Genomic DNA, 10,740 nt, shown 5'->3' on the forward strand with positions numbered 1-10,740 from the left:
CCATATTTGACCTGATGCCATGAGACTTCATGAGGTCCGGAGTCGATGTTGAGGACTCCCAGGGAAACTCCCTCCCTACTGTATACCACTGTGCCGCCACCTCTGGTGGGTCTGTCCTGCCGGTGGGACAGGATGTACCCGGGGATGGTGATGGCAGTGTCTGGGACATTGTCTGTAAGGTATGATTCCGTGAGTATGACTATGTCAGGCTGTTGCTTGACTAGTCTATGGGAAAGCTCTCCCAACTTTGGCACAAGCCCCCATATGTTAGTAAGGAGGACTTTGCAGGGTCGACAGGGCTGGGTTTGCTGTTGTCGTTTCCGGTGCCTAGGTCGATGCCGGGTGGTCTGTCCGGTTTCATTCCTTTTTATAGACTTTGTAGTTACAACTGAGTGGCTTGCTAGGCCATTTCAGAGGGCATGTAAGAGTTAACCACATTGCTGTGTGTCTGGAGTCACATGTAGGCCAGACCAGGTAAGGACAGCAGATTTCCTTCCCTAAAGGACATTAGTGAACCAGATGGGTTTTTACAACAATCGACAATGGTTTCATGGCCATTAGACCAGTTTTAATTCCAGATTTTTATTAAGTTCAAATTCCACCTTCTGCTGTGGTGGGATTCGAACCCATGTCCCCAGAGGAATACCCTGGATCTCTGGGTTATTATTCCAGTGATAATGCCACTACGCCACTGCCTACTCAAAGGAAAGGGATTTTCTCTTTAAAATAAATTTGAAAATACCTTCTCAATTCAAACCTTTTAAAATTTTTTCTTGCTGTAATGTGTATTAAAATAGAAAATAACCCCCCCTCCGCTTCATGTTTAACATAGGAAAGCAATTCAAATGCACTCTTTTTGGCCATGATCCCCAACAATTCAGTTCAAGAGATGGGAATCAGTGTGAACTGGTATTGAGAGAGTGTGCAGAGGGTCTGAGGGCACTCTAACTTAACTATATATAAAGCATTTCAAACTGGGGCATTTGAACTCGAGAGTCTTTGAAATGGCATCCAAAGGGTGCCTGAGTTCATCAGATTTCTATTCTTTTGTTACCCAATGTCCTGTGGTCCTTTAATGTTTAATTGACCAAAAGAGATACTCAATTACAGAGGCTTAGGTGCCATAGTCAAAAATGTGAAATTTAACATTTAGTAAGGCCACCAAACCTGCCATGACCAAACTCTGTGCCTTTTCCCTCACCCATTCCAAACCTACGTCCTGGCTGAAAATGCAAATGTCCCTCACATTAGCACATCACTGGAGAATCAGATGGGGTCAACGATCCATCCCAGACTAGTGGACGATTCAGAGCTGTGCAGAGGAAACTCCTTGTTTTCAATCCCAATGCGAACCAGACATAATTCGTAAATTCAATGATTTAATGTACAGTTCTCAGTTAAATTAATAAAGCTACTAATGGTTCAGGTAGCACCATTTGGGTGTGGGAGATTGACCTCCTCCTGAATAGTGAAATGTTCTGTTTAGTCTCAACGTTGAAACCATTAACTCCAAAGGGTGTTAAGCTGCGTCCCTTGGTTCACTATCAGTGCTGGTTTATGTGTAACAAGAAAAGAGTGATACTTAACTACTGCACTTGAATAATTTGTATGGAGCAAAACGTGACTGTAGCTGCCGGTCATCTTTGTACATCAACTGCTCACATTTTGTACAGTGTTTTTATGTTAGAACAAATTAATGGCTGTTCCCTTAAAGTTCTAGAAGTAGATAAATGTTGGTAACTCGGGGAGAGAAGATGGGTTGGAAGGCCGAAGGGTGAGGGGAGCTGGGGTTGGAGCAGATGGAGGTTGGTTTTAGACCATTTGTCTGCTCTCTCCCCATTGATTTGCTTTTCCTCTTTTTGGAACTGGTGGATCTGCTGAAATGTTGCCAGCATCCCATTTCTTTAATTCAGACCTGATCATCATTTTATCTGTTTCCCATTTTCTCCCATTTATTTAGGCCGGTGAGCTGAAGCATGGAGGCACAGGCGGACTCCACTGGTGGGCTTCAAGCATGGAATGCAACCTGGTCCCCGTCCCCCAGCTCAGAACAAGTTTCTGGCAGTGTGAGGCTGGATGATGCTAGAGATGCACCCACAGTGGCACTTAACGCCCACCTGCCACATCCCAATGAGTTGCCCCTCGACTGACCTGAGCAAATTCAAGATGTTCTGCTTTGTTCATTATATTTATATTAATATTTTATCTAAATGTTGACCATCTGTTCTCTCCACAAATGCTGCTCTTTCTGGTGTTGTTTTGATGTCCAGCATTTAGATCTTTATTGAAATCAGTAAACCATGTTGTTGATTTTTTGCACATGGAGCTGTGACGACCAGGATGTAGAAGGCAATGTAGATGGATATCTATCCAGTTTCTTGTACAAGGCAGCCTTGATAAGTTTTATCCCTGTGTGCCAATAAGCATTGAACAATTTATAGTTAAAATAAAGTACAGCCTCTAACATTGCTTTCTGCCTGAAGAAAAGCATCTGTGGTGGAGTGAGCTGATCATGTTCATGAGCTAATGTGCTGGGAGGATCAGATCCGAATCACAGCATTTGCTGGCCTTCTGAAGATGGCAAGCTTTAATCTTGGAAAACCAATCATTTCAAGACCTGAGTGGAGTCAGAAGTGCTCAGCTGACTGACTGAGGTTCACTCGTCCTTACACACTCACCATGGGAGTGACTGATAGAAGAAGATCTCCTCGCCAGAGGTCAGGTTGAGAGGTTTGTGTGATACAAAGGAGGGAGAGAGCATGAGAGCTGGATTGTTGGAATTAAACAAAAACAAATTAAAATTGTTCAGCCACCGGGTAACTCAGCAATGAAGTGTTTAAACTTTTCCTGCTCAGAACGATGCATGTTACGCTGCCAAAGTTGTCAGCCATTCACGATTTGCTTTTTTTTTGTCAGTTCCTAGTTGAACCACTATATGACATGCTGCACCACAGCAAGGCTTTCAGACCTGGAAGGAAAATGCAACAATGGATGGAAGTGAAAGTTTTCACAGGCAAGGGTTAAACCTCAGTTACAGTACTCTGTGCAGTTTTGAATACACGATTACAGAAAGGATATTGAAACCACAGGCATTACCATGGTATGCATTCCACCAGCAGATGGAGAAGCAGAGTTTATCAATGAGTTTCTCCTGTGATCCTGTTGTGCATTTCTTGGCAGCTGGTTTCAGACTGCTGTTGGCAGTCTTAGCAAACAGTTCATTATCTTTGCCCAAGGAATGATATGTGTTCTATAAAATGTGAGGAAGATTCACCAAGTTGATATCAGAGATGTAAAAGTATAGTTATAAGGATAAAAGCAAAATACTGTGGATGCTGGAAATCTGAAATAAAAACAAGAAACGCGAGAAATACTCAGCAGGTCTGACAGCATCTGTGGAGAGAGAAGCAGAGTTAACGTTTCAGGTCAGTGACCCTTCTTCAAAACTGGCAGATGTAAGAAATGTGAGGCAAGAGATAACAAAAGAGGTGTTGATAGGACAAGGTCACAGAATAGTTTATTATTTATTTAGAGATACAGCACTGAAACAGGCTCTTCGGCCCACTGAGTCTGTGCCGACCAACAACCACCCATTTATACTAACCCTGCAGTAATCCCATATTCCCTACCACCTACCTACACTAGGGGCAATTTATAATGGCCAATTTACCTATCAACCTGCAAGTCTTTGGCTGTGGGAGGAAACTGGAGCACCCGGCGAAAACCCACGCAGTCACAGGGAGAACTTGCAAACTCCACACAGGCAGTACCCAGAATTGAACCTGGGTCCTTGTAGCTGTGAGGCTGTGGTGCTAACCACTGCGCCACTGTACCGACCAGAAGGTCATGGAGCAAAGTCAAACAATATGTTAATGGTGTGCTGAAAGACAAAGCATTAGTACAGATAGGGTGTTAATGGACTGAAAACTGAAAAGGCACAAGCACAACCCCGAAAAAAACACAGTGGGTAGGCATAGTAGAAACAAACTGAACAAACTAAAATAAAATAAACACAAAAAATAAAAAAGGAAAAAGAAATAACTAAAAATAAAAGTAAAATGGAGGGCCCGTCATGCTCCGAAATTATTGAACTCAGTGTTCAGTCCGACAGGCTGTAGTGTGCCTAATCGATAAATGCTGTCCCTCAAGCTTGCATTAATGTTCACTGGAACACTGCAGCAATCCCAGGACAGAGATGTGAGCATGAGAGCAGGGGGGTGTGTTGAAATGGCAAGCAACCGGAAGCTCGGGGTCATGCTTGCGGACTGAGTGAGGTGTTCCGCAAAGCAGTCACCCAATCTGCGTTTGGTCTCCCCAATGTCGAGGAGACCACGTTGTGAGCAGCGAATACAGCATACTACATTGAAAGAAGTACAAGTAAATCACTGCTTCACCTGAAAGGAATGTTTGGGGTCTTGGATGGTGAGGGGAGAGGAGGTAAATGGGCAGGTATTACACCTCCTGTGATTGCAGGGGAAGGTGCTGTGGGAAGGGGATGAGGTGGTGGGGGAATGGAGGAGTGGACCAGGGTGTCGCGGAGGGAATGATCACTTCGGAATACTGACGGGAGGGAAGGGAAGATATTTTTGGTGATGGCATCATGCTGGATGTGACGGAAATGGCGGAGGATGAATCTTTGGAAGTGGCGTCTGATGGGGTGGAAAGTGAGGACAAGAGGAACCCTGTCGCGGTTCTGGGAGGGAGGGGAAGGGGTGAGGGTAGAGGTGCGGGAAATGGGCCGGACACGGTCGAGGGCCCTGTCAATCACAGCGGGGGGGGGGGGAATCTTCGGTTGAGGAAAAAGGAAGACATATCAGAAGCGTTGTCGTGGCAGGTAGCATCATCAGAGCAGATGCGTCGGAGACGGAGAAACTGGGAGAGTGGAATGGAGTCCTTACAGGAGGCAGGGTGTGAAGAAGTGTAGTCGAGGTAGCTGTGGGAGTCGGTGGGCTTATAATGGATATTAGTAGACCGCCTATCCCCAGAGATGGAGACAGAGAAGTTGAGGAAGAGGGAGGGAACTGTTGTAGATGGACCATGTAAAGCTGAGAGAAGGGTGGAAATTAGAAGCAAAGTTGATAAAGTTTTCCAGTACGGGGCAGGAGCAGGAAACGGCACCGATACATTCATCAATGTACCAGAAAAAGAGTTGGGGGAGGGGGCCTGAGTAGGACTGGAACAAGGAATGTTCGACATATCCCACAAAAAGACAGGCATGACTAGCGCCCATGCGGGTACCCATAGCAACACCTTTTACTTGAGGTAAGCAGTTGAAGGCGAAGTTGTTCAATGTGAGAACAAGTTCAGCCAGGCAGAGGAGGGTGGCAAAGGATGGGGACTGGTTGGGACTCTGCTCAAGGAAGAAGCAGAGTGCCCTCAAACTGTCCTGGTGGGGGATGGATGTGCAGAGAGATTGGACGTCCATAGTTGGTTGGGGCCAGGAAACTGGAAATTGTCAAAATGACGTGGGGCGTCAGAAGAGTCACGGATTCAGGTGAGAAGAGACTGGACCAGCGGAGAAAAGATAGAGTCAAGATAGGAAGAAATAACTCCATTTCATTCTCCCAGTTTCTCCATCTCCGACGCATCTGCTCTGATGATGCTACCTTCCATGACAGCGCTTCTGATAAGTCTTCCTTTTTCCTCAACTGAGGATTCCCCCCCACTGTGGCTGACGGGGCCCTCAACCGTGTCTGGCCCATTTCCCGCACCTCTACCCTCACCCCTTCCCCTCCCTCCCAGAACCGTGACAAGGTTCCCCTTGTCCTCACTTTCCACCCCAACAGCCTCCATATCCAAAGGATCATCCTCCGCCATTTCCGCCACCTCCAGCGTGATGCCATTACCAAACGCATCTTCCCCTCCCTTCCCCTGTTAGCATTCCGAAGGGATCATTCCCTCCGTGACACCCTGGTCCACTCCTCCATTACCCCCACCATCTCGCCCTCTTCCCACGGCACCTTCCCCTGCAATCGCAGGAGGTGTAATACCTGCCCATTTACCTCCTCTCTCCTCACTATCCCAGGCCCCAAACACTCCTTTCAGGTGAAGCAGTGATTTACTTGTACTTCTTTCAATATAGTATATTCGCTGCTCTCAATGTGGTCTCCTCTACATTGGGGAGATCAAATGCAGATTGGGTGACCGCTTTGCGGAACACCTCCGCTCAGTCCGCAAGCAGGACCTGGAGCTTCCGGTTGCTTGCCATTTCAACACTCTCCCCTGCTCTCATGCTCACATCTCTGTCCTGGGATTGCTGCAGTGTTCCAATGAACATCAATGCAAGCTCGAGGAACAGCATCTCATTTACCCATTAGGCACACTACAGCCTGCGAGACTGAACATTGAGTTCAATAATTTCAGAGCATGACGGGCCCCCCATTTTACTTTTATTTTTAGTTATATTTTTCTTTTTCCTTTTTGATTTATATATATTTTTTGTGTTTATTTCATTTCATCTTAGTTTGTTCTGTTTGCTTACTCACTTTTTTTTCATGTTTGTACTTGCAGCTGTTCAATTTTCAGTCCGTTAACACCCTATCTGTACTAATGCTTGGTCTTTCAACATAACATTAACATATTGTTTGCCTTTGCTCCACGACCTTCTGGTCAGCTATTCTGTGACCTTGTCCTATCTGCACCTACTCCTTTGTTATCTCTTGCCCCACCCCCACTTTACTTGCTTATAACCTTTTACATTTCTAATATATGCCAGTTCTGAAGAAGGGTCGCTGACCTGAAACGTTAACTTTGCTTCTCTCTCCACAGATGCTGCCAGAGCTGCCGGGTATTTCCAGCATTTCTTGTTTTTATTTCAGATTTCCAGCATCCGCAGTATTTTGCTTTTATATATAGGAGGAAATAAGTTCAGTGGGGCAGGAACAGGCTGAAACAATGGGTCTGCCGGGAGAGTCCTATTTGTGGATTTTGGGAAGGAGGTAGAAGCGGGCTGTCTGGGGTTGCGGGGCTAGTTATAAGGAATTGAGATACTGGGACCATTTCCTCTGGAGCAGAGCAAGTTAAGCAATTTCATAGAGGTTTTTAAAATGATGAAGGTTTACAATAGAGTGAATAGGGGAAAGCTATTTCTTTTGGTTTGAATGTCAGTAACAAGGAATCACGATTCAAAATTGTCACTGATAAGAGTGATAAGAAATGGTTGGGAGTTACTCATTTATACAAAAAAATGTTGGAGTACAGAATTCTTTGCCACAGGGAAAAGTTGAGGCAGAGACCATTATAACTTTTAAGGGAAAATTGGGTGGACAGTTATTGAATCTAACAATATTTCTCTATCCAACTCATTCAAAAACTAGATTGTTGTTTGAGTATTGATAGAGTGATTCAGTTGAAATTAAGAAAATAATTTTGTATCAATGGTCTGGGCTGTTCCACTGTCAAACAATAGACAATGTACAAATGCTAATGTAGTTCTGTTTTGCCAAACATCTATTTAAAGTGTTACGACCAGGTGAGAAAGATGTTTCGGGGTCCCTCTCAGCCTTCACCTGGTCTTACTGTAACAGGGTTTAACTTGAAACACACCGTGTTTTTAGCTCCCACTTGATGAATGCTTGTTTACCGCTTTCCAATTATAAGGCAAAGAAACCAGCACAAACAGGCTTTCTTAGGTTTCAAGAAGAAAAGTTGAAATTTATTAAACTTAACCTTAAACTCTAATTTGGTTAATACCTATGGATACACGATGTGCCCATGCTAGCATGCATACGCGATACACGCATGCATACGCGATACACGCATGCAAATAGAGACAGAAAAGAGCAGAGGAAAAATAAAGTGGAAAAGTTTGAAGCAATATCTGAAGAGTTGTTGGTACGGTTCTTTGAGCTCACTGTAGAGTCTTTGATTGTAGGTAGATCCTGCTTTTCGTTGGGGCCCAGTATTCCTCTTAAACCTTGTTTGCTGCAGCAGACTTTTCTCTCTTGGGGTTCATGTGTCTTCAGTGGATTCAGCGGCTTGTGAGAAAGAGATGGGAGCAGACAGGAAAGAGATCTTCTCAGTTGAGGAGCAAACTGCTTTCTGCTCAAACTATTTATGAAAATTCAAAAAACTCAGGTTGCCCAGCAGGTTGGCCATGAGACTAGCTGGTTTGACAATGTATTCGGCCATCTTAGCACTCAACCTGGAATGCGAGTTCCCCACCTTCAACATCTGGTGATCAAAAGTCCATTGTGGGTTGAATGTCAGGGAATGGCTGCTTTGTCCTTCCAAACACCGTCTGTTAATATGCAAATATATTTTTTCCAGTCCTTGTAACAGGCCTTCTCTTCTTCCCAGAAACAATTTGAAATTTAATGTTCATGTGGCAAAATTAATATGCCTCATTCTTGGCAGGTGGGGGCCTGCATGACAAATGTTAAATTAATAGGTTGCTTCTGAACTTCACTAATTGGTATTCAAGGGCAGGCATAAATTAATCTGCAAAGTACATTTCCTTTGCAAATTCTGATTAAGCATACTTCGTCAAGACACGGAATTCTTTAGCTTAGACAAACCTGCTGATATGAAGTGGAGAAATAATATACATGATTATTTTTGCAGTGCCAAAGGGATGTAATGGTAAATTGCAAAATATTTACTATTGTATATGAGGTGGCACCAAAGCTACTAAGTAACATCACCTCATTCCATGACAAAATGAAAGGCACAATTCAGCATAGCGATACCTCATCAGACCCCTTCCTATCCTGAGTGGCGTGAAACAGGGCTGTGTTCTCGCACCTACACTGTTTGGGATCTTCTTCTCCCTGCTGCTCTCACATGCGTTCAATTCTTCAGAAGAAGCAATTTTCCTCCACACAAGATCAGGTGGCAGGTTGTTCAATCTTGCCCGCTTAACAGCGAAGAGCAAAGTATGGAAGGTCCTCATCAGGGAAATCCTCTTTGCTGACGATGCTGCATTAACATCCCACACAGAAGAGTGTCTGTAGAGACTCATCGACAGGATTGCAGCTGCCTGCAACGAATTTGGCCTAACCATCAGTCTCAAGAAAACGAACGAAATGGGACAGGACGTCAGAAATGCTCCATCCATCAATATCGGCGACCATGCTCTGGAAGTTGTTCAAGAGTTCACCTACGTAAGCTCAACTATCACCAGTAACCTGTCTCTCGATGCATAAATCAACAAGCGCATGGGAAAGGCGTCCGCTGCTGTGTCCAGAGTGGCCAAGAGAGTGTGGGTAAGTGGCACACTGACACGGAACACAAAAGTCCAAGTGTATCAAGCCTGTGTCCTCAGTACCTTGCTCTATGGCAGCGAGGCCGAGACAACGTATGTCAGCCAAGAGCGACGTCTCAATTCATTCCATCTTCGCTGCCTCTGGAGAATCCTTGGCATTAGGTGGCAGGACCGTATCTCGAATGCAGAAGTCCTTGAGGCGGCCAACATCCCCAGCATTTACACCCTACTGAGCGAGTAGCACTTGAGATGGCTTGGCCATGTGAGCCGCATGGAAGATGGTACTATCCCCAAGGACACATTGTACAGCGAGCTCGTCACTGGTATCAGATCCACCGGCCGTCCTTGTCTCCGCTTTAAAGACATCTGCAAACGTGACATGAAGTCCTGTGACATTGATCACAAGTTGTGGGAGTCAGTTGCCAGTGATCGCCAGAGCTGACAGACAGCTATAAAGGCGGGGCTAAAGAGTGGTGAGTCGAAGAGACTTAGATGTTGGCAGGAAAAAAGACAGAAGCGCAAGGTGAGAGCCAACTGTGTAACAGCCCCGACAACCAATTTTATCTGCAGCGCCTGTGGAAGAGTCTGTCACTCTGGAATTGGCCTTTATAGCCACTCCAGGCGCTACTTCACAAACCACTGACCATCTCCAGGTGCTTACCCATTATCTCTCGAGACAAGGAGGCCAAAGAAGAAGAGCTAGTGGATTGTTAATTTGTGTTAATGCTTCCTAACTGGGCAAAATGCCAGTCTTATTGGTTGGACTGAGGAGAAAGACTGGGCTGGAATTTATGCTTCTGCCGCCATAATCTGCAGCGGATGAAAACAATGGCGGTCCGCCTGTGTGGGTCGCATGTTGCGGAGCTGCCGCGATATTAATTGTGGCGGCTCATTTAAATAGCTGGCAAAGACTGCCCCCAGGCCCCCGATAACACGGAGGGAGCTGGCTGTCCGTCTCCGGCAACGGCTGCCTGTGCACAGACGCTGATGCCATTTTTAAAGGGCTTTGAGCCCTAACTTTCAATTTAAATATTTAAATAAATAAGTTGATCTTGTCCCCTTCGACCCCCCCCAATAACCCTAGATTTAAATACCTGCCCTCTCTCCACCCCACCCCCCCGCAAAACACTTACCATGTGCACCTGACCTTCCCTCCCAAAGTGCATCAACTTTACACTTTACCCCTTCCCACCATCCCCTACACCAATGAGATGACTTTGACCCCGCGCGCCCCCCCCCACCACCCCGCACAGAGAAACATACCTGCTCCCCCCTTCCACTAGCGTTCTGCCTCGGATTCCCAGATGGGGATCCAAAGGCGCAGGAGTGCTGGCCATCGGCACCAATATCGCACCGGGACAGATGGCGGGGGCAAGAAAAGGTATTTAATTCATTTATTTAAATTAATTTAAATATTTGAATTGGGCTCCGGTCACTGAACAGCGCGGGCATAGGGGGTGCGGGGTGGTGCCGCCATGAGGCTTCGTCGCTGCTGACAATATTGGGCCAAGCCTTCTAGTCGCGAGGTCCGTGGTGGG

The sequence above is a fragment of the Heterodontus francisci genome, chromosome 25 (assembly GCF_036365525.1).
Source record: "Heterodontus francisci isolate sHetFra1 chromosome 25, sHetFra1.hap1, whole genome shotgun sequence".
Taxonomy (NCBI): domain Eukaryota; kingdom Metazoa; phylum Chordata; class Chondrichthyes; order Heterodontiformes; family Heterodontidae; genus Heterodontus; species Heterodontus francisci.